We start from the raw sequence: 27,243 nt of genomic DNA, 5'->3' as shown, positions 1-27,243 counted from the left end.
ACAAGAGCATGCACTAGTGCCTCTCTCTCTCTCCCCACACGCAAACCCAAGGTGTAGGGGTGCGAGAATCCTCCAACATCCTGTCGGTAAGCAGAGCACCTTGATGTTATGAATTTAAATTCAAGAAAATTCATAAAAATTATTAAAATGTTAAAATATTATCTAAATAAATAAATGATTAATTATAGTCAGTTAATTAACAACTAATTAGTTAAATGAAGAGACATTAGTCCCAAAGGACATGTCTCTCTGATTAGGCATGGTTAGTCAACTCCTATTAAAGGAGCACCGCCTCAGCCTTGTATTCATCATTCAATTATTATCAAGCAATTATATATATATATATATATATAGATATATATATTCAAAAATTTCTGTGTATTTCTTAGCAAACAATCTACAATTAGAAATAAATATTTCTAACAGTGTTATCAGAGCCAGACTTCTTCTAGTGACACCCACGACAGCCTGCTAGCCGTCAGGCCCTACGGGCCTCCCATCCTTGACCTGTTCTGTTGTTTCACTGCTGCAAGGCCGAACAGGCGTGCATCCGCGGTTCCCTAGCTCAGCAACGTGAAGCAACAACCGCGCCATGACACAGTCGGCATCTGTGGGGTTCCCTGGCTCCGTGGCGTGGAGAAACAGCGCTTCGGATGCGGATTAGTTTACCGTCTTCATTCAGATTACCGGTCGACCAAGAGATTACTTTTCACGAATCCGGTCAACCCTTCACCAATACGTTTTGAATATTGGTCTGGCGTCTGCGGTTTCAAGCATAGAACAACCGTCAACACCGGCATCGAGTGGCTCCGCAGGAGCGTAGACTGATCATGGCTCAGTGGTGTGGAACACATACCCACTGTGTCATCCGCGGGGTCCGAGTGTCGTGACTGGTGCCGTGAGTCGTAGCGTGTACCCCGAACAATTTACGCCGCCATCGATACGCTCCAACCGTGGTCAGCGGTCAACAATCGCGGTACATTATCAATCCAAACGGTGGGTGTCAACGGTTCGAAATGGTGGTGATCCAGTGTTCGATTAGATAAGATTGGTGGATAATTAGAACGTACAATTTAATTATAATAATATAATATATATAACTTATAATTATATAATATACATATATATAATTTATAATTACATAAAAATTTAAAAAATTTTAAAAAAAAATTTCTAAATAAATTATTAAAAATTGGGTCCAGTAGGAAAAAACGAAACAAAATGGCAAGCAACAACAATGATGATATGAAAAAAATTCAAGAGGACATCAGCAAGTTAAATAAACGCCTGGATAACGTCGAGAAGTCAGTTAGTAAGCAGGACCAAATGGCCAATGATATCTCTTTCTTAAAAAACTTGATGAGCCAGTGTTTCGGAGGGACTGATCCACCTTCAACTACACAGAGTCCCAAGACTCTAGAAGGTGAGACTTCTCCAAAGCATGAGTTCCTGAGGCATGAGAAGCAGCAAATACCACAAATTCACTTCGAAGGAAGCCAATATTATACTAAATCTTCTGAAAGGAACCATCTTAAAATCAAAAATGAATTACCTAAGTATGATGGTAAGAACTATAAGGGCGTCATCGTATGGGTAAATAAGATGGACGCCATTTTTTTAGCAAACCCTCCACTCGGCGAGCAAGAAAGAGTCATGACTGCATCCAACTACTTAGAAGCAAAAGCGTACGATTGGTTTTTGTGGTGGTCATCTAAATGTACGGGTTGCTCGTTCAATTGGCAAAACTTTAAAAACACCCTGCTAAAAAGGTTTCATGACAAGGAGGAGGATGATGTCTACGAGAGATTCGTTCACCTGAAACAAAAAGGATCAGTGAGTGAATACACTCACGAATGGGAAGTATTAGCAGTAAGGCAGAGAGGGTTCTCAAATGAAGAGTTGTTAAAAATGTATCGTTGTGGCCTTAAAGATTACATTCGCGAAGAATTAAAATTGCATAAACCCAAAACCATTGAGGAGGCCAGACACGCAGCCATAATTATCGAGCGGAAATATAAACTTCACAAAGCACCATATGCCAGTAACGAGAGAACTAACAACTATTCCAAGGGGAAGTCAGGTAAACCATCGTCAAAGAACACTAGCAAGTACGTTCCACCACCATTGCAAAATGAAGGAAAACAACAATCTAGTGTCGAAAGGAAAAAGGATGGCAAATGCTGGAAGTGTGGAGACAAGTATTACGTAGGACACAAATGCGCAACACAAAAATTGTACAACTGCGAAGCTGAACGAGAAGAAGAATCTTCAGAAGATAACTTTGACAAAGAGGACAATGAAGAAAATGCAAACCCTAGTCTAGAATCAGAAGAAGATATGCCACGAATTCCTTTAGTAGCCATCACAGGGATAGCTCAACCACAGACACTGAAACTTAAAGGTCACATCAAGAAGCAAAACATTATTGTTCTAGTAGACTCAGGGAGTACACACAACCTCTCAGATGTCAGTGTTGCGAAAAGACCAAACATATTTGCTTACCCACTAGCAGATTTAAAAGTTATGGTAGCAGATGGGAAACGTATAGATGGAGTAGGCAAGTGCCATAAGGTTAAGTTGCAATTAAGCGAATATGCAATGGAGTCCAGTTTTTATATAGTTCCCTTAGGAGGAGTAGATGTCGTTTTAGGGGTACAATGGTTACGAACACTAGGCACATACTCAACAAATTACATAAAGTAGTTCATTAAATTCAAGTGGGATGGAAGGAAATATAAGTTGTTTGGTTTTCAAGCACCACCAACTCAAGTCATCTCTGCTCAGCAGATGAAGAAACTTATTCGCAAGGGGGCACCAACATTTGTCGCACAATGTCAGCAGTTGGAGTTATTATCGATAGAAGGGACCCAACAGCCATCAGAAATTTCATCCTTGATTCATAAATACGAGAAGATTTTTCAAGATCTACCAATAAAGTTACCCCCTGAAAGGAAAAGTGAACACATTATCGAAGTCAAACCATACTCAACACCAGTAAACGTTAAGCCATATCGTTATCCCCATCACCACAAGACAGAAATAGAACGCTGAATACAGGACCTGCTGAAGCATGGAATCATTACGAAAAGTAGAAGGCCATACGTTGCACCTGTAATACTAGTCAGGAAGAAGGATGGATCCTTCTGATTATGTATAGATTACAGAGGTTTAAACAGAATCACTATTAAACATAAGTTTCCGATTTCGTTCATTGATGAAATGCTAGATGAACTACACGGTGCAAAATACTTTTCCAAATTAGATCTAAGATCAAGCTACTACCAAATACGAGTAAGACTAGAAAACGTCGAAAAGACAGCATTCAGGGCTCATGAAGGGCATTATGAGTTTAAGGTTATGCCCTTTGGATTAACAAATGCGCCAGCCACCTTCCAAGCAACCATGAATGAACTTTTCACCCATATCTGCGGAAGTTTGTATTAGTTTTCTTCGATGATGTTTTGGTCTACAATAAGACGTGGAAGGAACATCTCAAGCATCTGGAAGAAGTATTGTCTGTATTGGAGAAGAACTAGTTCTACGCCAAGCTATCAAAGTGTACGTTTGGGCGAAAGGAAGTTGAATACCTAGGACAAGTTATATCCAGGGAAGGAGTCCAAGTGGATCCCAACAAAATAAAGGCAATCAAAGAATGGCCCAAACCCAAGAACATATCCAAGCAAAGAGGATTTTTAGGTTTAATCAAGTATTATAGAAGATTTATAAAAAACTATGCACGTCTGACAACACCCCTGACCAATTTGTTAAAGAAGAATGCTTTTCAGTGGAATGACCAAACAAACAAGTGTTTTGAGAATTTAAAAGAAATATTATCAACCACACCAGTGCTAGCGACTCCTAACTTCTCCAAACCGTTCGTAGTCGAATGTGATGCTTCTGGATTCGGAATTGGAGCTGTATTAATGCAAGACAACCACCCTATAGCATTTGAGAGCAGGAAACTTAATAAACGAGAAGGCTTAAAATCAACATACCAAAAGGTGATGCTTGCCATCATACATGCTTTAACGAAGTGGTGCCAATATTTGCTTGGGAGTTAATTTTCAATCCGAACTGACCACAACAGTCTTCAGTTCTTACTTTAGCAAAAGACATTATCAACAAAAGTGGATGGAGAAGTTGTCAGCTTTCGACTTAGAAATATTGCACAAGAAAGGAAAGGAGAATGGCATAGCTGATGCACTCTCACGTAAGGATGACGACCACACAACATGTGCCGCCATGATAGTTGTTCTGGAATGGTTGGACAAAATATGAGCCGAATATGCCAAGGATGAGGATTGTGACTCCATGATTAAGAATATCAGTCAGTATACCAACTTCGATTGGAGGAATGACATCTTATGGTACAAGGGTAGAATTTACCTAACACCCACATCCAAATTTAAGATGAAAATACTAAAAGAGTCTCACAATTCGCCTACAACCGAACATGTCGAATTCTACAAGACTTACTACAACATCCGACAGTCATTCTATTGGAAGGGTATGAGCAAGTAAATTAATAAATATGTTGCAGAATGTGATATTTGTCAAATGAACAAGAGCGAAAATGTTCCAACTCCAGGATTGCTACATCCACTACACATTCCAAATCAGAAGTGGGAGGAGATTTCGATGGACTTTATTGAAGGACTACCTGCATCTGATAGAAAGGATAAAATATTTGTAGTAGTCGGCAGGCTCACTAAATATGCCCACTATGGCTATTAAAAAGACAGACACAACTAAACAAATCGTTGATGTGTTTTGTAAAAATATTTACAAACCACACGGGTTTCCTAAGGTCATCGTCAGCGATAGAGATGTAAGGCTTAAGGGAAAATTTTGGAAGGAGTTCTACCACCAAGCAGGAATATCCCTCAACATGAGTTCGACCTATCGCCCCTAGACAGATGAGCAAACAGAAATCGACGAATCGTTAATAAATGCTTGGAAACATACCTTCGTTGTTTCATTACAGATAAACAAAACAGATGGACCCAGTGGCTACACCTGGCAGAATGGTGGTATAATACCACATACCACACATCAGCTAAGATGACACCTTTCCGAGCCTTATATGGTTACGAGCCACCCAGATGGAAAGACTTTGCACTTCTTGATTTCAAGGTACCAGCAGTTAAAGACCACCTAGGAGAAAGTCAAAGGATCATCAACTTACTAAAAGGAAATCTAACCATGGTCCGTAATAGAATGAAACAAGAAGTTGACCAACACTGCTCTAAAAGAGAGTTCGAGGAAGGGGATTGGGTCTTTGTTAGACTTCAACCTTATAAGCAACTATCGCTAAAACAACAAGGGAAAGATTAAATTATCACCTAAATATTATGGGTCGTATCAGATAATCAAGAAAATAAGTAGTGTAGCTTATGGATTAAAGTTACCTGACAATTGTCGAATCCATAATACCTTTCATGTATCAAGTCTCAAGAGAGTATTAGGGAAAAACCAAATAGCACAAACAGAAATACCAAAGACAGATGAAGAAGGAAGAATAGTCCTCGAACCTAAAGCTATACTCGCTACTCCAGAAAAGGTTTGACGGTCCAAGACAATAAAGGAATACCTCATCAAATGAAAGAGGTTACCAAAGGAAGACTCATCTTGGAAATCAAAATGTTTCCTTCATCAACACCCAAACTGTTATATTGGCAACTAGGGCCAAACTCCATGTGGGTCATCTTATTTATGGCAGCTGATATTTTTATTGGATCCCTCTCGTCGGGAGGTGTAGGATTGATCTAAAGATCATCCGATTCCGATAACTATTTATGGAGATATGAATTTATTTTGACGTTGTAATTGTTATCAAGCCGACCTGTGACTTATGTAGGCTCAAGAAGCTCAAACGTCATGTCTATTCATCCTATACGTTTTTGCTATAAACAGTAGAGGATTCGATGTTATTTTGAGACACACTCTTCATGTGATCTCCTCCTCACCACGTCTTGGGTTTTTGGTGGAGGAGGGATACACAAGAAGATACATGGGATGATGCCCTAGCTTATGCGTGGATGGATATACTAGTATATACTCAGCTATACACAGTCCAACATAAATGTAGCCGCAGTAAAATAAAAGAGCTACAGTCATGACATGAGGAGACCATAAACGCAATAGCCATATATATACGCAAGAGAGCAATATATATATATATATATATATATATATATATACACGCAAGCCATAAGTCATGAATCCGCTGAGATGTATTCATCTACAAATTGAACCACCGCAATATATGGAATCTTCTTCAGAAACCCTATACGCTGTTTATGGTACATTGATACGTTGTAAACCCTAACATGCCATAATGATCATAGTCAAAGGGATCACCGCAGTGAATGGAGCAGTTATCCCATACGCAATTCATGGAAGACATAGATATGCTAAAGCACCCATACGCAGGTTAATATGCCACGCAGAATCATATGTAAGTCAACATATATATAATGGAACGCAAGATATATATAAGATACCACACAGCCATCCTGGAACGCTCTCATATACCACGTTGTCCATGATGTACATGATGAGGAACGAAAAGTCTGATATAGCATACGTATGCAGTCATAGCATTAACACGTTGTTATGTAGCCGCAAAGAGACTGATATAGTATATGTATGTATACATAACGCAGTCATAGCACTAACATATATGTTGTTATAGTATGCACAAAATTAATGAATGGAAGCCGCAGTAGTTACATGAAGCCCACAGTTTGAATTATATATGCAACGCAGATAATACATGAAGCCCACAATTTATACATGGAACACAGGTCATATATGAAGAACACAATCATGTATGGAACCCGCAAGCCAGCAGTGGTTAGGGTTTGAAGCAGAAGGACTACGTTCTCTGCATAACTATTATAGCATAGAAGATCACTATATATATCTCGACATTCATCGTCTGTAGGGATATGACTTATACTTGGTGATCAATAAGTATATAAGGAATGATCTTCGTATGTTCTTATGATCTCGATGGCTCTAATATGAATGTGCATCATGAGGATCTCAGTGGAAGGAATGATGAAGTAAAGATGCAGCATGATAAACAACAGTTGTAGAATGGCATACCTATAGCAGCCCTATCACAATGAACAGCAGTGATAGAATGCCATCTGTTAGAACAGCAGCATGATGATGATTTACATTAGTATGGGCAGCATGATGATGGATAAGATCATGGACATGAACAGCGTGATTAGTAAAGTACGGTGTAGTATGCAGTGGTACAGCAAGAGAACCAGATGCAGCACAATGATAGGTGAAGGAGTCACCTTGGAGAATCAGTTGAAGCAAAATGTCTTCAACTGATCTCATCGTTATAGGAGATGATCTATGCCCAGATCTAGATAACTCAAAGTGTTGACTTCTGTTGTAATGCATTATCTCTCTCTCTCTCTTTCTCTGTTGAACTTTGAAGAACATAAAAGAAGAATTGATCAAGGGTTTCCCCACACATTGTGGGGTTTGTCCCTGGCTTGCGCCACATCCTGTGTCCTCTTGTCTTGGCTTGTCTTCTGCGATTTATATTTATGTTCTATCTGCAGTTTACTTTATGCTGATGTGAGTGCTAATATGGAAAAGAAATTAATAAATTGCTCTAGCATAGAACATACCTAAATTTATATGGAATCGGAGTAGAGGTGAAGACAATGCCCAAGCAAGAGTGAAAGAGAAATCACCGACAACAGTTGGGACAACTCAAAAGGATCAATTCACATAGAGTGAAGTCGAAGCAGAGCATATTATCAGAATGGCGCAACGGAACTTCTGATGGCCTACCTAAAGATCACTTCATTGAGAAGTTCGGATCTAAGGGTGGAAGGAAAGGTAGATGTCTTGGTTAAGTTCGGCCCTTATGCGAAGGAGTGTCTGAATGGCAGAGATGCAAGTCATCTAGGACACGGCCGACTCTTCAAGGAAGCCAGGAACCCTAGGAATGGAAGTCGAAGGTTTTAAGGTGGCATTCGTCGATGGAAAGGTACGTGTTTGAAAATAGAATATTCAAATATGCTTTTGAGTTCAGGGATGTATTAAGTTACAGGAAGTCTACTGGGGACCATGTCCATTGACACATAGCACCAGAGGTCTGTGAGTCAGATGGTGACAGGGAAGCCTGAATTCAAAAAGAGCATGAAAGTACATGTCTGAGATGTACCAAAGGAAAATCTTACAAGGGAACCATTACCCTCATGTAGCAGGTCCACAAGTTTGAAACAACCCGTGGAGTTTGAGATTCATGAATGGGAATCTCATGTATATAGGTGAAAGAAAGCCCTCTATGGCATGAAGCAAAACACCCCGGGTGTAGTATGAGAGGACTAATAGCTGTTTGATGAAGCTGAGATTCACTAAGGAGTGAAACTGATCCAAACCATTATCTGAAGACTATGGATGATAGACCTCTCATACCGGCACCTTATGCGGACGAACTATTTCTAACAGTTGCAGACCCTCTCATTTGCAGAAGTAAGAGGTAATTGGATTCCGGACATATGTTTTTGAAGTTAACACGCGAAGCTCATATTTGGTTGAGCCTCACTGGACTGGTGCCAAGAATCTTCTAAGATGTCTTCATGGCACAACCTCTCATGAATTGAGATACACTGCCGGAAATATGAAACTAAATGATTATTCAAACGATGATTGGGCCAGCAGTGTGAAGGATCACTGGAGCACTTCTTAGTGTTGTTTCTCTTTGGATTCTGCTTTGATATCATGGATGAGCAGGAAGCAGAAGTCGATTATTATAAGCACCGTTGAGACCGGATACATATCTACGAGTATGATCTCGTATGAAGCTGCTTGGTTGGGGAAAGCTCATCAATGAGTTATTTGTACACATGATGAATACCACTGTGATTCTCTGTAACAACCAAAGGTGGGATTCAATTATTGAGGAATCCCGTATTCAACGATTGCTCCAGCAGATAGACATCAGATACTACCTTATCCAGGATATGGTAAGTCGATGAGCAAAGAGGCTCCATCGCACTGAGATGATGTACAAGTCGCTAAAGCCCCAAGGGAAAGATCAAATTTGTGATTTTCCTGAACGACTTGGAGTCGTAAAGAGACCCTTGTACAAGGGTCCTGCATGTTGCATACACGGAGCTCTGGGGCTTGCAGTTCTTACTGGAGCAACTTACGACCACAAGGTGACTCACCCTCCCTTGGTGGTGCGCATTGGGACAAGATGATTCGCTCTCTGGTGGGACAAGATGATTCGCTCTCTTGTGGAACAAGATGATTAGCTTTCCTGTGTAGCAGGATGATGTGTTCTCCTGTGAGGCCTGGATTGATGTGTTCTCCATGGCAATTGTACCAGGATTGATGTGTTCTCCTGTGAGGCCTGGATTGATGTGTTCTCCATGGCAATTGTACCAGGATTGATGTGTTCTCCTGTGAGGCCTGGATTGATGTGTTCTCCATGGCGATTGTAGCAAGATTGATGTGTTCTCCTGTGAGGCCTGGATTGATGTGTTCTCCATGGCGATTGTAGCAGGATTGGTGTGTTCTCCTGTGAGGCCTGGATTGATGTGTTCTCCATGGCAATTGTAGCAGGATTGATGTGTTCTCCTGTGAGGCTTGGATTGATGTGTTCTCCATGGCGATTGTAGCAGGATTGATGTGTTCTCCTGTGAGGCCTGGATTGATGTGTTCTCCATGGCGATTGTAGCAGGATTGATGTGTTCTCCTGTGAGGACGGGATTGATTAAGTTCTCCTGTCGAGACATCCTACCCATGCAGTCTGGGACTCATGGGAAGTACCTCTCATCTGATCAATGAGCAGGGAAATGAAGTTAGGGACCATAGTAGTACCGATGGACGCATCGTTGTATCTACCGTACTCCCTACGCTAGGATGACCTCCATTGATCTGGGATCAATGATACTGGTCTGGGACCAGTGGTAGGAGTGGTACATTCTATGACACTGACTTCGGGTCGGTTGAGACTGGTCTGGGACTAATGGTACATACTCTAAGACTGACTTCGTGTCAGTGCAGGACTGGTTTGGGACCAGTGAGAGTTGTACCTACTATGACGCTGACTTCGGGTCGGTTGACACTGGTTTGGGACCAGTGGTACGCACTCTGAGACTGACTTCGAGTCAATGGAGAATGGTATGAGACATTCTCGATCAATTCTTCTTCTTCATAGTTCAACAAAGCAGAGCAGAGTTCAATAGAACTGAGCAGAGCTGAGCTGAGCAGAGCAGAGCAAACCTAGCAGAGCTAAACAGAACTAGCAGAACCCGCAGAGCAGAGCAGAGCCAACAGAGCTGAGCAAAGCTGGGCAGAGTAGTGCAGGGCACTGATGGCAAAGGCAGTACAGTCGGACTTATGGATCAACGGATGGAGTTCTCCCTAGTTGAGAGGGAGTGATAAATTGGCAACTAGGGCCAAACTCCATGTGGGTCATCTTATTTATGGCAGCTGATATTTTTATTGGATCCCTCTCGTCGAGAGGTGTAGGATTGATCTAAAGATCATCCGATTTCGATGAGTATTTATGGAGATATGAATTTATTTTGACGTTGTAATTATTATCAAGCCGACCTGTGACTTATGTAGGCTCAAGAAGCCCAAACGTCATGTCTATTCATCCTATACGTTTTTGGTATAAATAGTAGAGGATTCGATGTTATTTTGAGACACACTCTTCATGTGATCTCCTCCTCACCACGTCTTGGGTTTTTGGTGAAGGAGAGATACACAAGAAGATACATGGGATGATGCCCTAGCTTATGCATGGATGGATATACTAGTATATACTCAGCTATACACGGTCCAACATAAATGTAGCCGCAGTAAAATAAAAGAGCTATAGTCATAATATGAGGAGACCATAAATGCAATAGCCATATATATACGCAGGACAACAATATATATATATATATATATACGCAGGCCATAAGTCATGAATCCGTTGAGATGTATTCATCTACAAATTGAACCACCGCAATATATGGAATCTTCTGCAGAAACCCTATACGTTGTTTATGGTACGCTGATACGTTGTAAACCCTAACATGCCATAATGATCACAGTCAAAGGAATCACCGCAATCAATGGAGCAGTTATCCCAGACGCAATTCCTGGAAGCTAAAGCACCCATACGCAGGTTAATATGCCACGCAAAATCATATGTAAGTCAACATATATATAATGGAACGCAAGATATATATAAGATACCACGCAGCCATCCTGGAACGCTCTCATATACCACGCTGTCCATGATGTACATGATGAGGAACGCAAAGTCTGATATAGTATACATATGCAGTCATAGCATTAACACGTTATAATTTAGCTGCAGAGAGACTGATATAGTATATGTATGTATACATAACGCAGTCATAGCACTAACATATATGCTGTTATAGTATCCACAAAATTAACGAATGGAAGCCGCAGTAGTTACATGAAGCCCGCAGTTTGAATTATATATGGAATGCAGATAATACATGAAGCCCACAGTTTATATATGGAACGCAGGTCATACATGAAGAACACAGTCATGTATGGAACCCGCAAGCTAGCAGTGGTTAGGGTTTGAAGCAGAAGGACTACGTTCTCTGCATAACTATTATAGCATAGAAGATCACTATATATATCTCGACATTCGTCATCTGTAGGGATATGACTTATACTTGGTGATCAATAAGTATATAAGGAATGATCTTCGTATGTTCTTATGATCTCGATGGCTCTAATATGAATGTGCATCATGAGGATCTCAGCGGAAGGAATGATGAAGTAAAGATGCAGCATGATAAACAACAGTGGTAGAATGGCATACTTGTAGCAGCCCTATCACAATGAACAGCAGTGATAGAATGCCATCTGTTAGAACAGCAGCATGATGATGATGTACATTAGTATGGGCAGCATGATGATAGATAAGATCATGGACATGAGCAGCGTGATTAGTGCAGTATGGTGCAGTATGCAGTGGTACAACACGAGAACCAGATGCAGCACGATGATAGGTGAAGGAGTCACCTTGGAGAATCAGTTGAAGCGGAATGTCTTCAACTGATCTCATCGTTATAGGAGATGATCTATGCCCAGATCTAGATAAGTGAAAGTGTTGACTTCTGTTGTAAATGTATTATCTCTCTCTCTCTCTTTCTCTGCTGAACTTTGAAGAACATAAAAGAAGAATTGATCAAGGGTTTCCCCACACATTGTGGGGTTTGTCCCTGGCTTGCGCCACATCCTGTGTCCTCTTGTCTTGGCTTGTCTTCTGCGATTTATATTTATGTTCTATCTGCAATTTACTTTATGTTGATGCGAGTGCTAATATGGAAAAGAAATTAATAAATTGCTCTAGCATAGAACATACCTAAACTTAACACAAACCTACCTATGCTTTGAGGACAAAGCTTCTTAAAGGGAAAGCAATTTATGAATTTAAATTCATAAAAAATATTAAAATGTTAAAATATTATCTAAATAAATAAATGATTAATTATAGTCCAATTAATTAGTTAAATGAAGTGACATTAGTCCCAAAGGACATGTCTCTCTGATTAGGCATGGCCAGTCAACTCCTATTAAAGGAGCACCGCCTCAACCTTGTATTCATCATTCAATTATTATCAATCAATTAAATATATATATTCAGAAACTTCTGTGTATTTCTCAGCACATAGCCCACAATTAGAAATAAATATTTCTAATAAACTCCTCGAAAAGTCGTCCTGTCGGAGAATCGTTCCTCGATACCTCAAGCGGGAACTCCTGAGGGTACAAACCAAGTCTCATAAAATAGATCCCTTGCCCCGACGTGTCAATCACAACCACCTCCTGTCAGTCATATAGCCACCCAAGTGTGGCGCTATCCAATCTCAACTGGTCCCTGGGAAGTGAAGTGTTTGCTGCCGAACGGAGTCCCAACGACAGATCTGGATGACCTCCCCCTATGAGAGCCCACTCTCCCCAATCTATAACCCAATTGCTCAGCCCTGTAGCTCCCGAGTCCCAAACTAATCTTGAAGTGAGTCCACTAGATGGATGTTGCGCGGGTCTGGTCATAATCGTGACCCCCTCGTGTTCTTGTAGAGTCATCCATTCTGGTAATCCCCTACCACATATCTAATAAGGGTCAACTCTACTGCACGGAGGTCTATCCTGCTAGGGCACCCCACCAAGGTCACCATCTACCAATCCATGTCCAGTCTCCTATCGATAAAATAGCGAGAAAGGCCTTCCTCGACCCATACTGATCATCATAACGATCCTCGACATGTCATCCATAGAAAGATGCAGTTATGTCTCTATCATCCCCGTGATCCTCCCAAAACAAGGTAGTCCTCTAACCCAATGGATCCTTGGACCCAACAGCCAGATTGGAAGCCCAATCCCTCCTGCCTGCCACTAAGTAGTGCCCATAGCCACAAGGAACTGTTACCCACCACTTTGTGGGTGATATCCCTAGGAGAAAATTTTCTCCTAGATGGTCCTCAGTCGGCCGCCAGCAGTCCCTTTGCAACCACCAAATAGCTCAATTTGCCACTATCTCCACTAGTTGAGCTAGCCATGTGGTCCCTCGCCCACCTAATATGGTCATATGTTTGAAGGTGGGCCTCCCGACCCAAAGGTATGACTTTTCATTGGTCTAGTTGAGTAATTTGTTTACTTATCATGTACACTTTTGGGCATGGATTGGTGGGGGGATTCGACGGAAACGGTGGGCTAGGTTTGTACTCGTCTCCTATGCCCGATTCAGTGGTTGGCCTTGTATCCTAGTCCCTTGGGATCTCTTTTACTGGCCATTAGCTTTAGGGTTAGCATTACATGGGAAATTCCGATTTTGGTTTCGTGGACCTGCTTCCCGACACCCTATACATCACTCCCCTCCACTAATTTTAAACCCCATTCATCACTTCTCCCATCTAGGTCCACATGTGTCCACTAGGTTCACATAGGGTTAGCCTCCCTCCCTTGTCCACACTCTGGGTCGGGTCTGGAACAATGTCCCAGAGGTTAATGTAGCTAAAAAGAAAAGAAAACGCATAATTTGGTCACTCTCAACAGGAAATGTATAACAAAATGCAAAAGATAACCGGGACATACGAATTTAGCGTGTGTTCAAAAGCCAAACATGAGTTATACCCCTCTATTTACGGTCCTTACTTAGGTCATATGGGCCCTAGATGAGCCCCCTCCACATTAAGGAACCCATAAGTGTCCCAACCCCTAGTGGGCAATGAAATGCCCCAACTTAAAAGGGGGTACCTATTGCTATATCCTACACATCATGCTCTCATCCCCTGGAGCCCTGAGCAGTTATGAAGAAAAATCAATCAAAGGCAAAAGGAGTGTGAAGAAGGGTGGAAAAACAAAGGCTAGGGTGACTCATGTACCAAAATTTGCTCCCTCCTACACTCGTACCCAACTGTGGGCTTCCCTCATTATAGCTACCCTTGTCCCATGACATGTGGCCTGCAGCATTTCCTTAATCCCCACTTTGTTCCATCATTATATCACATGCCACCTACCACTTGATGGATGTACCATGGACATGTCACCCCCTCTAAAGGTTGAAACCACCTAATAGGGTCCTTGGTTAACCCCCTTGTTGAGCTTGGAGAGATTTGTACATGCCAAAGCCCACTATGGAAGGGCATGCCACCATGAAGTGCCCTATTGATTCAATGATTTGTAAGCTCTTTTACTTGATTATTCTAATGATTTGTTGTATTGGAGGGCAAGGGGACGCATTGGATCTTATGCAGGATTGCATGTGGGTCTCCATTTGGGATTTGGTCTCCCTACATGGGGCCCACGCCCTCCAGAGGGTCACATTGGTACTTGTAGGGTGAGCGTAGAGATCCATGGGCCTCCACCATAGTAGACAACACTTCATGGATCCCCAAAACCATTCAATTATTACTCGTATTCCACCTTTTGGATGAGGATGATGCACCTAGTTCACCATGCCCAGTAGGCTCCACACTTGCACCATACACTTGGCAGATGTTCCAAGGTCCAATTGAGGATGTGTTTCACTACAGGTTTAATGATCCTAAATAGGAAATACAAGTGATATAAAGCAAATAATTTGTGCAACAATCTATAAAAACGAAATACTCATTAAACATTCACAGAAAAGCTGCAAATATGGAACTGCTGAGCCATTTTATTAAGTTTCTGAAGGCCAAATACAATGGATGACAAGATAGTGCACTTGGGCTTGTCTCAATGGACAAGCATGACCAAACCCAAGTGAGAAAATGGCTGAACTAAAGGTTGTCCAGCTACTGCACCAATCTACACTGCGTTGCCCCAGAAAACTACCTTTCTGCTGAAGTTCGAATGGCTGGAAGGTGCACTTTTACTACCCAGAAAATTATGTGCTTTTAACCCCGGACTCCTTGGCCTAAACCCAGAAAAACCCACGAAGGATTTTGGCTGGTTTAGACTTCTGAAATTCGACCCCCTTGGAGCCCAACTTCAGCTGCAACTACAAAACTTGGCCTGCTGGAAACTGCCTGTAAACCCCCCCCATAAATGCCCCCAAAGTGTTGCGCTGACCCCTACTATCAAATCCCTGACTTTCCACAAAAACTGTGGAGTGGCCTCTGCGTTGTCCCCTAGCCCAACAATTCGAACTGCTAGAATGTTGGCTCTGCTGGCTATAAAACTCAACGAGAACGCTGGCCTATTGTTTCTTACTCAACTCTCTAACTCTCTCGGCAATCATCTAATCTCTGATGGCTTCTATCTCCCTCTGCGTATTCTCTCGCTACCCAAAAATACGCACTCCCTGCTCTGCGCTGGATGGTGGTGCTATCTCATTGCCCCGAAACTCCTAAAATCTTTGTGGAACTGCCTCTCTAGGGCGGGCACGAATGGTCCCCCGAAGTAGAGGTTGAATATTCTGCTTGAGAGATTTGTGGCTAAACAACCGATTGACTCAGCTAAACAGTAGAGCGAACAGTCAAATGATTTTTTTTGCAAGATGTAAGAATGAATCCAAAATGAGGGTTGATCCCTTCTTATAACTCCTTGGGCCTCCCTAGCCTCATGTGGGCCCCTCCATCCACCTATTCGACTTTCCCTCCAAGCTATTCGAATGGGCCATATCGAACTCCCATGTGGGTGGCCCCCACATTCCACTAGCAACCAAATAAAGTCGAATTGACTCCTAAGTCCCTAAGTCGAAAATGATGGGTTCTCTTCCCTAGCCAAAATTGTGCAAAATTTTGTAGCAACACCCTGTTACAAATGTATTTGAGAAGGGACATGACAGCAGGAGACAAAGGGGGGGCATATGTTATCATCCTAGCCCTTACAGATGGTTTACATGCATTATCGATCCACTTGGAGACCCATGAGGATGTCATTGTGCCCCCACACCCACTTGGGAACACCACATGTGACTTGCTTGAAAAACAAGTGGTCAACCCCTTGTCCACTATGTTTGGAGCCTTTTCACTCAAGTTGGCACATTTGGACTCCATCAAGCCTCCTCAATGGCCCAACAACTCATTATATTCATTATTTTTCCCTCATGAGAGGCTATTCTTTGTATTATTGAGGTATCTTTGTGGGCTTGTCACCAGTCATGTCATTATTATGTATTATTTTATTATTTGGCGCTAAATTAAGCCAATTAGGCAAATTGAATCCCCTTTAGAGTTGTATAAATATGAGAGAGGCTTATTCTAACCTCTCACCATCACTTGGAATGGATTAGTATCTCTTGAGAGATTTTTGCACTTTTTGTTGGGATAACTTTTTGGAGCTTTCTTGATGCACTATGATGTTTGGATTTTCGCTATTGTCTTTGGAGCTTCTTTCTAGTACAAAATTGAAGAATGGATATACTCTCTCTCTCATATAAGTCGAAATTTTGATGCTATTCTTGTTATCTTGTCAAATGCATGTATCTTGTCATCATTGTTCTTGTATGGGTTAATGTAATCTGAAATTCTTTTGGGACTTTAAATAAGTGATTAAATGCATGCGTTGATCTTTAAGGGATTGGGTGAATGTTCCTAGAGGCACCTCTTAGGTTGAAGACCTTGAAACTTTGTCTCTTTCGAAGTATAAATCCCTATTGACCTAGTTGTTTCCCTTGGAGAGGCTAGCAAAGATCAATTAGGGCTCCTTAGCTCATGAAAATTCTCGATCTACGTGTATCTTGACTCCATTAATCCCAAGCAATAAGGAACTGATTTTAACCCCCATTCTTTTTAAACCCCATTCATCACTTCTCCCATCTAGGTCCACATAGGGTTAGCCTCCCCCTCCCCTTGTCCACACTCTGGGTCGGGCCTGGAACAATGCCCCAGAGGTTGATGCAACCAAAAAGGAAAGAAAAAGCATAATTTGGTCACTCTCAACAAGAAATGTACCACAAAATGCAAAAAATGGTCGGGACATACGAATTTAGCACGTGGGCAAAAGCCAAACATGAGCTATACCCCCCTATTTATGGCCATCACCCTCATTCCTATGGGCCCTGGATGAACCCCCTCCACATTAAGGAACCCATGAGTGTCCCAACCCCTAGTGGACAATGAAATGCCCCACTTTAAAAGGGGGTACCTACTGCTATATCTTATACATCATGCTCTCATCCCCTAGAGCCTCAAGTAGTTATGAAGAAAAATCAATCAAAGGCAAAAAGCATATGAAGAAGGGTGGAAAAACAAAGGTCGAGGTGACTCATGTACCACGATTTTCTCCCTCCTACACTCATCTACCCAAGTGTGGGCTTCCCTCATTATAGCTACCATTGTCCCATGACATGTGGCCTGGATCATTCCCTAATCCCCACTTTGTTCCATCACTATATCACATGCCACCTACCACTTGATGGATGTACCATGGACATGTCACCCCCTCTAAAGGTTGAAACCACCTAATAGGGTCCTTGGTTAACCCCCTTGTTGAGCTTGGAGACATTTGTACATGCCAAAGCCCACTATGGAAGGGCATGCCACCATGAAGTGCCCTATTGATTCAATGATTTGTAAGCTCTTTTACTTGATTATTCTAATGATTTGTTGTATTGGAGGGCAAGGGGACACATTGGATCTTATGCAGAATTGAATGTGGTCTCCATTTGGGGTTTGGTCTCCCTATACCAGGTCCAAGCCCTCCAGAGGGTCACATTGGCACTTGTAGGGTGAGAGTTGAGAGCCATGGGCCTCCACCATAGCAAAGAGCACTTCATGGATCCCTCGCACCATTCAGTGATTGCTCGTATTCCACCTTTTGCATGAGGATGATGCACCTGGTTCACCATGCCCAGTCGGCTCCACACTTGCGCCACACACTTGGCAGATGTTCCAGGGTCCAAATGAGGATGTATCTCACTACAGGAGACAAAGGGGGGGGCTTATGTCATCATCCTAGTCCTTACAGATGGTTTACAGGCATATTCAATCCACTTGGAGATCCATGAGGATGTCATTGTGCCCCCACACCCACTTGGGAGCACCACATGTGACTTGCTTGGAAAACAAGAGGCCAACCCTTTATCCACTGTTTGGAGCCTTTTCACTCAATTTTGCACATTTGGACTCCATCGGACCTCCTCAAAGGCTCAACGGCTTACCATATTCATTATTTTGCCCTCTTGAGAAGCTATTCTTTGTATGATTGAGCTAATCTTGGTGGGCTTGTCACTTAGTCATGTCATTATTATGTATTATTTTATTATTTGGGGCTAAATTAGGCCAATTAGGAAAATTGAATCCCCTTTAGAGTTGTATAAAGATGAGAGAGGCTCATTCTAACCTCGCATCATCACTTGGATTGGATTAGTACCTCTTGAGAGATTTTCACACTTTTTGTTGAGATAACTTTTTGGAGCTTTCTTGATGCACTTTGATGTTTGGATTTTCGCTATTGTCTTTGGAGCTTCTTTCTAGTGCGAAATTGAAGAATGGATATACTCTCTCCCTCATGTAAGTTGAAATTTTGATGTTATTCTTGTTATCTTGCTTGTCAAATGCATCTATCTTGTTATCATTGTTCTTGTATGGGTTAAGGTAATGTGAAATTCTTTTGAGACCTTGAATAAGTGATTAAATACATGCGTTGATCTTTAAGGGATTGGATGAATGTTCCTAGAGGCACCTCTTAGGTTGAAGACCTCGAAACTGTCTCTTTCACAAATTTGAAGTATAAATCCCTATTGACCTAGTTTTTGCCCTTGGAGAGGCTAGCAAAGATCAATTAGGGCTCCTTAGCTCATGAAAATTATCGATCTATGTGTATCTTGACTCCATTTAGCCCAAGAAATAAGGCACTAATCCTCATATCCCATTGGTGGTCAAATTTACCTTTCTTTTCTTCACTTTTCCAAATTTTGCGCCTAACCCTATAGGGTCACCTAAGGCATCAAGCGAAATTCATTCTAGCCATTCAAAAACCTTGAATTTTCGTCCACTACTGTGCTAGGATTTTCTCACGAGGTCCTCCAAATTTCAGGCAAATCCGATAGTGGGATCCCGAGATATAGCAAGCGCTAGCCATAGGACCAATTCTTTCCCTAGGTTGATTTGGGTTAGTGTCCTCACTTGGATCATTGCATTCAAATCTCAAAATAAAACTTGTTCTTTGATCCTATTCTCTCCCCCAATTAGGTCAAATCCCTCCTTGGTTGATCAACTCCATACCCTTGACCTAGTTTAGGTCCACTTGGGTTCTTTGTGGTCCCACAACTCTACAACTCAAATTCCACAATGATTACATAGAGTCCATTTCTTCATAAGTATCCTTGAGCCTAGGATGCCCCTTGTCAAGGCATATCCTCCAACCCTAAGTCTAGGTATCCTCATATCCCTTCTTAAAGAGCCCATCACCTTGCTTCTTAAGCAAGTAAGCTTTTTATTTGAGCCTCTCTTATGAATAGGCTTTAGGAATCGCTCTTTATCCGATCATTGATTTATTCATCATTGCGAGTCCTCTTATACCGGGCCTCCTCCCATTGGTGAAAGTCCGTAAAGAGCAGGCATCCTTAGCTAAGGTGATAGTGGGCTATCGCTCCATTGGTGCCCCTTGACCTAGTAGTTTCTCTATATGATCCCCTCCTAGGACCCCTACTAGTTTGAGCGATAACAAGAACCACACATATCAATCGTCATACTAGTGCAATGCCCCAAGTCATAAGTGAATCTCTAGGGGGCGAACTACTCTCTGTGCAACTGAAAACCAATGGAAGACCTGTAAGATCTTCCCCTGTAGAAACCAGCTCATCCCTAAGGGTGGTTGAACTACCAAGCCTTGAGATGTCGAGATCCCATGCTAATCGCAAAAGGAAAGTACCATGTTGATGCTGTGACTCTCCAGTCACAACCAGCTGTCCATCACGCTCATATTGGGCCCTCCTCTCCTGTAACTCTCAGCCACCATATAGGTAATGATCAAAGCTATGTTCAACCTACCAAGGCAACTTAAAAATGCCAGAGCCTACCACTCCATGGCCAGCCCCAATCATTAGCAACAACCTGCCTCGCCACATGATGAAAGTCTCAACAATTCCCCATGTACCAACCAAAGTATGAACTGGATCTCCTACTATCATGGTCGTACCCACCAAGAAGTGGAGTGTTCCACCAACCAATTGTCCCGGGTGGCAACACCCACTCCTTTGCACTTGCAAGTAATGAAGGCATCAAGGGGCAACACCCAACTCCTTTGCGCTTGCAAGTAATGGGGAGGAGAGACAAGTGTATGAGTCCTTATGAATATCAACAAATGATGCTCATCTGCGTCCCCATCGATCCTAGGCCAGCTATCCCCAATGGCATGCCTGTCGTCCCTATCAGGCGGTCTCCCTGGAGGTAACGCTCCAAAACCCCACGGGTCAATGTCACACACCACCACATACGGCCCATTATCCATGTGCTCCTTAGCATAAAAACATGCACCTTTGTGCCCCTTGGCACACGACTACTCCCAGTTGCACGCCTTTGTGCACTACTGAACACCACTACCATCTTGAATCAGCTGGCATCCCTCCTGTGATGGAGTAGCTGCCACTTCATGCGGAAACTTGAGGTGGTGCAAATCGATCCTCCTATTCCACAATGCAAGCCCGCACATCACGACACTCCACCATGCACCTTCGTGCTCACTTGCAGACCACTGTTCATCGTTGTATACTCCTACACACCACTGAATGCCCTAGTGTACGCTGAGACAATATGCGTCAATATGCACCCTGTCGATGTCACCACCTCCACTACCGCATCACCATACCCTCTAATGCATGGGCCTCGCCTCCAAATCCCCCTTGAGAGACACGAGAGGTGAATCCCCCTATGTACCAATGGAAATGCCACCATTGTGTTGCTCCTCCATGACCATTGTTCCCCACATAACTAGGGAGAACCCTCGGCCCCATACAAGACATTGTCTAGTGACCTGCCAATGCCAACACCTCCAACAAACTCTTGCCAGAGTATGTTGACTACCCTGCAATCTCGTGCATGAACGATATGCCAAGGCAACTCCCAAAGTCTACACATCTCTAACGCAAACATGAAGGAACAAGTGATCTCAATCAATGGGTCAATCATCCCATCAATGCCATAGTCATCCTACACCTTTGCCATATGATGGAAAACCCCCCCTGGATCCCAACGCCAGCCTAGGCTTCTAGTATCCACTCCACTCGTGTCAAGCAAACCTAGATCCGTGATGGATGTTCCCTCATTCAACATATACCTGTCTTTATGCCCTATGGATACATAATCAAAACCCTCTGGAACATACCTCCCCGCAAGTGCCTGTACAACTAGGTACTCCTCGTTTTCAAATATCACAAGAGGTTCCTTTATCCAATCATGAGTGCCCCTATCATCTTGATTGTCTGCCATGGGGAATGAAGAATGTCCACAACTCAGCCCCACAAATCTACTCAACTTACAACTTTGATTCGTGAAGGGCCAACTAGGTGCTCTTCAAGGACTCCTAGGTAGTCTCGAGCTCATAAGTAAGCCTGACAACTTCCTCCTTCCCTTCTAGCGCATCATGGTATATCTCAACAATCGTGAGTAGGTGGTCTTTGTCCAAAAGGAGGTGTAGCTAATTGGTTTTCATCTCTACCAATGTGTCTTTGAGCGTTTAAAGGTCTGCAAGTGAAGGTTCTCCACTCCCAAATTGTCAGGTGTCACTGCATTCCTCCAACAATATTATGCCACTAATGCCCGCGTAACATCACAATGCTTTGTGGCCGCTACAATCTTTTTAGGGCTTACCTTCAATTGGTTATCCAAATTAGGGGCACAGGTAGGTTCATGAGCAAAACCTTCATCATTAAACAAATCAACTGTGAGATTTGAGTTCTCATAGCTAACTTCCTATATGTAATCTCTGCACATTCCTTGATTGGGAATTGGGAGAGCATCAATTGTTGTGAGTATGGTCTCATAATCCCCTTTGTACTCATCATCCAACTCATCAATCTCGCTGAGTGACAAGTAATCCATGACAACATCCGATGTTTCCTCATCCCAAGCCATTACATCAACCCGCTAGAGTGTATCTGGGTGAGCTACTTCCTCAATGGGTATGTCTTCTCCTAACTTGTCACTGTCCTCACCCTCAATCTCTGTTTTTTCTGCACTTGTAGTATTGTTACTGGCATTTTGTCTAGTGATCATGCTTCTCTCATTTTCATCATCTGTAGGTCTGCAGCTATTTTTTTCTTCTTGTTGCGATTGTCGATGCCCATTCTTCGAACAACTCCACCATTTTCTCGAAATTCCTAATATAATTTTTCAATTTCTCAAGGAATTTCTCCTATTGAGATATTTTTTTACGCAAGTTAATCTGAATATTAATGTTGGACTAGGGTTTCAGTCTATGATATTTTGGCCCAATAATAACATCTTTGGCATTACCATGATTTAGACCCACAGCTAGCCAAAATCATGCTATAATACCATTGTAATATTCCAAATTAAAATTTACAGCAATAACAGACATAAACAAGGAAGCAGGAACAAAAAATAAATTCCATGCATAAACATCAAAATACACAAGAAAATGTGCCAAATATCTAAGCCATTTTATTAATGCAGAAATCTGAGTAGATAAATGGCAAGGAATGATAGAACCTGGGCCTGCTATGCAAGCTAGGCAAACCCAAGTGATACAACTCGGCTCTGGAACAAATATAGGCTCCCAAACTGAACTACGCACTGCCCAGTAATTATGTTGTTGGCTGCTAAATGGAGTTGATAATTCTACTCTGAAAAATGCCCAGAATGATCTAAAACTTTGTAGACAACCTCCTCACAAGAAACCCAGAAAAGCCCAAAAATCATTGGGCTAAATACACTGACCCCCGATGGCCCCCAACAAGTGCGAATTGCCCAATATGGCCAAAAAACGCTCCACAGTTCTGATACTACTAAACTAGGCCCAAATCCACCACTGTAAATTCCCTCACACTCTTCTACAAATTTGTCTTCGGAAACCTAGCCCTTTTCAAACCACTTGCTCCAAGAATCAGCTCTCTCTCAACGCCTGCGCAGGCTGTGTCCAAGGAACTCTGCACACTGCCAGAATTAACAAATTCAACCCACAAAATAATATTGATCTCAACCCTGCAAATCCACTACAAAATCACTGACATCAATAGAGAAAACCACTTCAAAATAGTCGAAACTCTAACCCACAATAGATGATCCTCCAATGATCAACTCAAACTGCCTCTGCGCCCAAGTCGTGCGCAAAACTAAGTCAATACCTGTAATAAAGCTATGTGGAAACCCTGAATTGGACTCCCCAAATCGCCTCACTAGGGAGACACTCGAAGTTCTCTGAAATGAGGGTGGAATTCCGGCTCAGAAATTCTTTGTGATAAATAGCACGGGTTGTCTTGGCTAAGCACCGCAAGAGAACTAATTGTTGAATTATCAAATGATGAAAAGATCCCAAATGGAGACCTCCAAGCTCTATTTATAATTGTTAGGCCTCTCCCCTTAGGTGATCCACACCTTCCACTAAGTCACACCCCTTCCTTTCTCTCTCCCTTCTCACTAGTGCCAATTGCCTCTTGGGTCGAATCTCTCCTTGTGGACCCCACTCTCCACTAAGGTTGTAATTTTCATTTTTCCCCTACATCCCAATGTCGAAAATGTCTCCATTTTTCCAAAAATTGTCTCTAATGCGGAAAATCAAAATTGGGGGTTTACAGATCCACTAGTGTTCATAAGAAATCAACCTAGGAGATTTAAAGGGCATCTCAGAGGATTCTCCCAGGATCAAGCATCAGCGACAGTGATTTGTGTTTGAGAGGGAGAAATTGCACAGACATCTATAACCGTGCCAGATGACCGAAAGAGCTTCTAGTTCAGAGGGACCAAACAGTCAAGTAGAATGGAAGGATGCAACCTACTAGAGATCCAAAGGGTCCCTCATGATGATGAGGAGCGACAGGCTCCCAAGGATGTGGGTTTGGGTCCTTCCGTACCAATGGAACATCCTTTAGTTCATTAGGGAGACCCACCCAGAAGGGGCCATTGAGCCAGTGGACCCACTTAGGGTAATTGTTCCAAAATCCAAGAATAGGTTAGCATGGCCCTCGAATACATTGAAGGATGCAAAGGGGCATGCATCTCCTTGTCGCACCTTCAAGGAAAGAAAATGTCCTAAGAAGTGCTCGGGATATGTAGCATTGATGAGTCACATCATTCATTCCAAGCCATCCAACTATAAGGAGGTAGTAGGCAAACAAGTTTGGAAGGATGACATAATGGAGGAATATTAGTCCATCATGAAGAATGATGTGTGGGAAATTATGTCGAGACCGGAGGGGAAGTTAGTGGTGACTTCCAAGTGGATCTACAAGATCAAGCACATGGTAGATGGCAGCATCGAAAAGTACAAAGCGAGATTTGGGCCAAGAGGGTTCTCCTAGAAAGAAGGAGAGGACTATGAAGAGACATTTGCTCCAGTCATCAAATACACTTCTATTAGAACTATTATTTATATTGCTTCTACTATGGGTTGGAAATTGCATTAAATAGATGTGAAAATTGCTTTTCCTCAATGGAGTGATCGTTGATTTCTAGTAGCATCAGATGTGCTCTAAGTCTTCAATTTTGCAAGGAAGCTCAGACACATGTATTCCACAATACCCAGAAATCATTTTGGGAAATTCCACCCGAAGATAGTTTTATTAAAATAATTAATTATTTTTAATGAGTGCCTAAGTCTAAACTTAGGAAATTAAAATAATTAAAGGGTATTAATCTAATTGTGGATGAAACTTCTAGAAGAAGATGAGGATCAAGTCAATATGATCTGAGCCATTGATTAGAATCTAATCTGGGTCGTTGAATACTCCACTGGAGGATTATAAGGACTTCGATGGGCATTTAGAAGACACACCAGGCAGATACTCAATTACCCGAGTAAAATCGATTTCCTCAATGGTCGAAGTTCAACAAGAGGAAATCGATTCAAAGGGAGAGTTGTAGGTGAGGAGAAGAGAGGGTATCAACAACAGCCGAAAGGCAAGAGCAAAAGAAGCAAAGCAGAGAAGAGACAACAAAGAAATTGTGACGCAGAGGAACAACACAAAAGCTAAGACGTTGGGACTGCGCAGTCACTACGCAGAAGTTGACCCAATGAGTGACAGAGGGTGCAATAGGTCCTCTCCCAGGTCAGAATCTCGCCAAGGAATGTGAGAAAGTTTTCTATAAAATTTTCACTGAGATATCTTTGCTATTCTGCTAGTTGCATCTTGTACATGAGATTTTTGTTGAAGATTAATAAAGAAACCCTCATTTGTTGCATCGGTTTTCCCACATTGGGTTTTTCTGGGGACGATTATCCAAAAATAACGGTGTCATTGTGATTATCCTTGTGCTAGTATTTTTCTTTGCATTTACTTTCGCAGTATTTTAATTGTGAAGGCTGCAGTAGAATTTATTTCGATATTTGTCGTAGAAACATTGTGAATAACTTATTTCTGAATTAATAAGTAGAAGAAATAATATCAGTCACTGCAGTTGGATTTCTATTTTGAAATTTTCACATGGTATTAGAGCTGAGATAAGTGCAGACCGGAAGAGCCAAGCGTTGGAGAGAAGAAGGGAGTTTGAAATTACTGCATAGGCAGAAAATCGAAACCCTAGAGGAATTGCACAGTCCAGTCCTGGAGGGGCAAATTTTTCATAAGAAAATCCCTCTCTGAGTGAGTCGACAGAGAGGAAGATTTCCACGTTGAAATTTCCAGTGACAGAAGGAGCAACCAGAGCAGTATTCAAGTAAAGACGCAGTCTCTTCTGCAGCAGTTGCTGGGGCAGAAAAAGTGTCAAAGATCGATAGGAAATAGCACTAAGAAGGATGGAAAATCAAGATGTCTCCAAATTATCTTCTAGATTAGAAGAAGAATTCGCATGTTTGTCAAGTTTAGCATCAACAAATTTTTGGTACTAGAGTATGAGAATGTTTCTCGAGTTATCAAGAAGAACAAATGGACTTCCAAATTACTATGGGAAATAGAACGAAGTGTACTCTAGTAGGGAGAGCCACCATAGCATTTCAGACAGAAGCAGGAACCAGCGTCCGAATCACTAATGTTCTACATGTGCCCGGGTTAAGAATGAACCTGATTTCAATGTCCCAATTACAGGACAAGGGATACGATGTATACTTCATTGGAAGGAAAGTATATGTTAAACATCCAAGCTGGAATAAGAAGAGACAAATTGGAGCTTGAAGCAACAGACTGTATAGATTACAGCTCGAGTCTCCAATGGCACTGATAGGCAGCAATCTTAATGGTGAAAAGGAACTGAATGAGCTATGGCACAGGCGAATGGGACACTTACACCACGGAGCACTAAGGATGCTCAGAGAGACTGTGACAGGAGTTCCAGTCCTTAGTACTAAGCATGATGATATATGCAGAGGATGCGTACTAGGGAAGTACGCTAAAGCAGCTTTTCCCAGGAGTAAAAACAAAGCGGAAGGCGTATTGGGATTGATACACTCAAATATCTGTGGTCCAATGTCCACAAGAGCTCTTAGTGGTGGCGAATACTTCATCACCTTTATTGGTGATCACTGCAAAAAAACCTGGATCTATTTCTTAAAGACCAAGGATGAGGTCTTCGATCACTTCAAAGAGTTTAAGGCTCTCGTTGAGAACATGACAGGGAAAAAGATAAAGGTATTGCGTTCAGATAATGGTGGAGAATATACAAACAAAGACTT

The 27,243-nt window shown here is 42.1% G+C and overlaps 1 protein-coding gene across 1 annotated transcript in view; it reads right to left on the bottom strand.

Annotated features, from left to right (window-relative positions):
- Window positions 1-27,243, bottom strand: part of LOC149238181 (serine/threonine protein kinase HRR25-like) — a 158,789-nt gene that overhangs the window by 62,460 nt on the left and 69,086 nt on the right. The window lies entirely within an intron of this gene.

Source organism: Pinus tabuliformis, chromosome 8 (genome assembly GCF_031772625.1).
Source record: "Pinus tabuliformis cultivar Carrire ecotype Pingquan chromosome 8, CPIR1, whole genome shotgun sequence".
In the NCBI taxonomy this organism is placed as follows: Eukaryota; Viridiplantae; Streptophyta; class Pinopsida; order Pinales; family Pinaceae; genus Pinus; species Pinus tabuliformis.
This window is presented reverse-complemented; position numbering and strand designations above follow the sequence as displayed.